Raw genomic sequence first — 6,000 nt, forward strand, 5'->3', positions numbered from 1 at the left:
TACCTGCAAAGTAGCTTGCTGAAATTTTGATTGAGATTTCACTGAATCTATAGATTAGGTTGTAAAGAATTAACTTCCTAATAATACTGACTTTTTCAATCCACATACATGAAATATTCCTTTATTTATTTAGATCTTTGATTTCCTTTACCAGAATTTTGTATATATATGGATACTACATATATCTTGTTAGATTTATACCCGAGTATTTAAGTTTTTGACAATATTTTGAATGGTATTGTGTTTTTAACTTTAAATTCCAGTTGTTCATTGCTAAGGTATAGGAAAGCAATTGACTTTTGAATATTAGCCTTGTAACCTCCAACCTTGCTTATGAGTTCCATGAGTTTTCATATTGATTCTCTGGGATTTTCTACATAGAAAATCATATCGGAAAACAAAGACTTTTATTTCTTTCCAATCTGCACTGCTTTTATTTTCTATTCTTGTCTTATTTCATTACCTAGGACGTCCAGTACAATACTGAATAGGAGTGGTGAGAAGGAATATCCTTGCCTTGTTCCCATTCTTAGGGGGAAAGAACCCAGTTTTTCACCAGTATATATGATGTTAGCTGTAGGATTTTTGTAAATGTTCTCTATCAAATTGAGAAAGTTCCTCCACATTCCCAGTGTGCTGACAGGTGTTTTTTTTTAAATTTTTTTTATCATGAATGGGTATTAGCTTTTGTTAATTGCCTATTCTGGATCAATTGATATGAGCATAATATGAGCATATGGTTTTTCTTCTTTAACCTGTTGAAGTAGAGGATTATTTTAATTCATTTTTGAATGTGGAACCAGGCTTGCATACCTGGAATAAATGCCACTTGACTGTGGTCTGTAATTCTTTTTGTACATTGTTAGATTCAGTTTGCTAATATTTTGTTGAGGATTTTTGTATCTATGCTCATGAAAGTTATTGGTCTGTGCTCTTTCTTGTAATGCCTTGTTGGGTTTGGGTATTAGCGTAATGCTGTCCCCATAGGATGAGTTATAAAGTGTTCCCCCTGCTTTTATTTTCTGGAGGAGATTATAGAGGACTGATTTTTTTTACTTAAACCTTTGGTAGAATTCACTGGTGAAACCATCTGGGCCTGGTGCTTTCTTTCTTAAAGGTTAATTATTGATTAAATTTAACTAGTAAATACAGGTATATTCAGATTACCTGTTTTCTCCCTTATTAAATTTCTGCCTACCTGATCGATCACTTACTGAAAGAGTTGTTGAAGTGTTCAGCTTTAAGAGTGGATTTTTCTATTCCTCCTTGCAGTTCTATCAGTTTTGTGTCATGTATTTTGATGCTCTGTTGTTAGGTGCATACATATTAAGGATTATGTGTTTTTGGAGGAATTAACCGCTTTATTATTATGTAATTCCCTTCTTTATCTCTGATGATTTTCCTTGTTCTGGAGTGTGCATTGTCTTTCTCTTGATGAGTATTAGCATGGTATATCTTTTTCAACCCATTTACTTTTAACCTATCAATGTCTTTATATTTAGAGTAGGTTTCTTTTAAACAATATACAGTTGAATCTTGTTTTTTAAATTCACTCTGACATCTGTCTTTTAATTGTATACTTACACCATACACATTTAAAGTATTATATCTACCTATCTACCTATCTATCTATCTATCTATCTTGTTTGTAACTGTTTCTATTCATTGCATTTGTTCTTTTTTTCCCCCATTTTCTTCTGACTTCTCTGGGTTTAATTGGGCATGTAATATCATTTTATTTTCTCACCTCCCTTTGCATATTAATTATACTTCTTTTTAAAAATTTTTAGTCGTTTCCTTAGAGTTTGCAATATACATTTACCACTGATCTAAGTCTACTTTTGAAAAACACGACTGCTTCCTAGAGCAGTTATTTTACAGCAGGGTATTTCCAATTCTGCCCACCCATTGCTATAACTGATTTCATTTGTCCATATGCTATAATCATACAGTACATTGTTAGTATTATTTGAACATTTATTTATTAGATCCATTAAAAATATGAAAAATAAAAGATTTTATTTTACCTTTATTTTTTCTCTGGTGCTTTTCCTTTTATCACGTAGATCTAAGTTTCTCACTTATATAATTTAATTGCTTCCTGAGAACTTCTTTTAACATTTCTTACAGGGCAGGTCTGCTGGTAATGAATTCTCTTAGTTTTTGTTTGTCTGAGAAAGTCGTTATTTCCTCTTCAGTTTTGGAGATGATTTCACTGAATATAGAATTCTAGGTTGGTGATTTTTCAACACTTTAAGTATTTTACTCTACTCTCAGGTTGCTTGCATGATTTCTGATGAAAACTCCACTGTAATTCTTATCCTTGCTCCTCTATAGATAAGATGTTTATTTTTCTATGGTTTCTTTCAAGATTTTCTCTTGTTTTCTGAAGTTTGAATGTGATATTTCTAGGTGAAGAGTTTTTGGTATTTATCCTGCCTAATGTTCCTCTGAATGTCCCAGATCTGTAGTTTGGTGCCTGTCATTAATTTTGGAAAGTCCTCAACCATTTTTAGTTTAAGTATTTTTCTGCTCCCTTCTTCTTTCTTCGCCTTCCAATACATGTAAGTTAAATCTTTCAAAATCGCTCCACAGCTCTTGGATATTCTGCTATGTTTTTTAAAAAAAATTCTTTTCACTCTTTGTATTTTAGTTTAAGTCTTTTAAAAAATTATTTATTATTTAATTTTGGCTGCGTTGGGTCTTCATTGCTGTGTGCAGGCTTTCTCTAGTTGCGGCGAGCGGGAGCTTCTCTTGTTGTGGAGCGTGGGCTCTAGGCACGTGGGCTTCAGTACTTGTGGCACACGGGCTGTAGAGTGCAGGCTCAGTAGTTGTGGTGCATGGGCTTAGTTGCTCCACAGCATGTGGGATCTTCCCAGACCAGGGCTCGAACCTGTGTCCCCTGCATTGGCAGGCAGATTCTTAACCACTGCACCACCAGGGAAGTCCTAGGTTAAGTCTTTATTGACTTATCTTTGAGTTCATTGATTCTTTCCTCATTTGTGTCCAATCTATTGATGAGCCCATAAAATGCTTCTTCATTCCCATTACAGTTTTTTTTTATTTCTAGCATCTCTTTTTGATTCTTTTTTAGAGTTTCCATCTTTCTGTTTACAATACCCATTTGTTCTTGCACAGTGTCTGCTTTTTTCCATTAGTGATCTTAACATATTAATTATAGTTATTTTAAATTTCTTGTCTGATAATTCCCAGATCTGTGTGACATCTGAGTCTGGTACTGATGCTTGCCTTGTTTCTTCAGACTGTGTTTCTTCTGCCTTTTATAATGTCTTGTAATTTTTTGTTGAAATCCAGACATGATATTTTGGGTAATAGGAACTGAGGTAAATAGGTCTTTAGTACCAGTGAGGTTTTGTATTAATCTGGCTAGGTGATGGTCCATATTTAATGTTTACATAGGTGTCAAGGACTTCAGATTCCTCTAGTATCATTTTTTGTGTCTCCTGTTGTCTTTGGGTTTTCCTAAAATCTCCTTTTTAATTAGAATCTGATTCTTGTAAGTCTTTCAGCTATAACCCACTATTATTACACTGGAGCCCTGTTATTGTGGTGGTAAGATATGGGTGAAGGGAGGCATTCTATAATTTTCTGATTAAATCCAGTGTTATGGTGGACCTGTGTTCCCAGGCTGTGACCTTCACAAGGACTTGTTACCTTTTTTTCTCTCCTTCTTTAGGTGAGATAGAAAGGCTATCGTGGGCAGCAGTTGGGTAATCACCTGCCTGCCTGTGTGGGACAAGGCTCTGGTAAAGTTCTTTTAACTAGAGAGTAGGCCTTTGTTATGAAGAATGCACTGGGCATATTTCAAAATGTTGCTTTCTCCCTTTCTTTGCCAGGAATAAGAGGGATTTGTCTTAGCTTTTCACAATGAAGATATGGTGGAGTTCCTGCAGTTAAAACCCATGAAAATGCGAGGAACTCTGTAAGACCTTGGTTCCATGATTGTTTTACTCTCAAACTAGTCCACACTTATCTTCTAGCAAGTCACCAAAATTACCATTTAAATGTCCTACCACCTTATGGCTCCAATGTCTTGTGCTCCAAGGAAGCTGATTTTGGCTCTTTCACTGTGTTTACCTGTCCCCCCAGGTTTTGGGACATCCATTTGCCCTGCAATCTTAAAAATATTCTCTAATAGATCCAAGAAAATATATTTATTTTCCGTTTGTTTGGCTTTTTTTTATTTTTAGGATGGGAATGATGATTTCTAAGATCTTTGCATTGCAGACTTGAAACCAGAAGTTTCCTGGTGGCTTTTGAGCTGGATCCTGAAGGACAGGATGATTTTCCCAATAGTGCAGGTGGTTGGTTACAGGCAACTGAGAGCACATGGCCCATCCAGACCTGTCTTCCTCTACTTTTCCTCTTACTTTTCGGGAGCTGTCACCAGGAATTTACCTGTGAAAGTCATAGCAGAGTGGACATTAGTTGTGTTTTGATCACTCACCACCCACTCTGCCTTCTGTGAAAGGAAATATGTTCTGGAGCTACTAGCAGGCATTATGGGCTCAGAAGGGAGGAGCTTGAGACAAGCGCACTCACGTAGAGGAATATGGATCTGCAAGGATAGCACAGAAGAAAACCATGTCCTGGTGATACGGTTTAAACTTCTGCTTCCAGCTCTGCCTGAAAACACTTAGACTTGTGAACAGGATCCTTTTGTTACAGGATTCTCATTTTGTTAAAGCCATGTGGGCAGAGTTTACTTCTGCTGTTTACCAAAAAAAAAAAAAATCCTAAGTGATACAGAAATCTTCAATCAACTACATTAATGCCAGAGTACAATGTCTTACTAAGGAGATGGACATTTAATTTCAGACACCATAAGGGAGATACAACTTAAGTCCCACCAAAAACGTTCCCATGTCTGGGTGACTACTCCCCAGTATGTGGTACTGGGGTAAATACTTGTTTGCTGAAGTTTCATGTATTGGGGCTTTTCACCTCTTTATTATCTGCTTTTTACCTACAGTTTACTGGGAAGTTTTCTTAATATCCTATTCATCCATGCATGAGATTTTGAGATGTCTAAGATACTTTCTTGAAGATAAGTCTGCCTGTCCCTGTCATTTTATATCCTCAGCCTCTGAAGTCACAGATCTCTATTTAATGTGGGGTTAAGGTTACTGCTGCAACTTTTACTCTGAGGGAGCCAACCACAGCCATAAGAAACTACCACAGACTGAGTGCAACAGAAATTTACTTTCTGACTCTTCTGGAGGCTGGAAGTCCAAGATCAAGGTGTGCGCAGGTTTGGTTTCTCCTGAGGCCTCTCTCCTTGGCTTGCAGGTGACCACCTTCTGGCTGTGTCCTCACAGGTCTTCCCTCTGTGTGTGCCTCTCCAGCATCTCTCTCTTCTTACAAGAAAACCACTCATATTGGCTTAGAACCCTGCCTTTATGGCATCATTTTACCTTAATTACCTCTTTAAAGGCCCTACCACCAAATATAATCACTTAGAGGGTTAGGGCTTCAACATATGAATTTGGGGGGATACAATTCAGTCCATAACACCACCTTTCAGCCAGTCCTAGTGATTGCTTTTAATTCCAGATAAATTTTAATTACCTTAGTTGAGTGATGATCAGGAGAAGTTGTTTTACTCAGCACCTTCTCTGTACCAGCTACTGAGCTGAGCCAATGGGACCTCCTCTCACCCTGAGAAGACATCATGGCCTAGAGGGCAAGTGAAAGGAGGACTGGCCTTTGACTGGGTGGTGTGTCTGCTCTCTCTCAAGCCCATTCCACTCCTGATATTCTGTGGCCATCTACTATCCCCCATTCAGGCCTCTGCTCCCCCAAAATGCCTCCATGTACTGAACTGATATACCATACTAACTGATGTACCACCCAACTGCCCACCCAACTGCCCACCCAAGCTTGCCCTTAACTATCTACTCCTGGGGAAAGTGATCCTGTTAACAAGTCCACTCTGAGAGGCTAGTGATGGATAGCTGCCTCGGGAAACTGCCTCTCCGA

Source organism: Orcinus orca, chromosome 20 (genome assembly GCF_937001465.1).
Source record: "Orcinus orca chromosome 20, mOrcOrc1.1, whole genome shotgun sequence".
Taxonomy (NCBI): Eukaryota; Metazoa; Chordata; class Mammalia; order Artiodactyla; family Delphinidae; genus Orcinus; species Orcinus orca.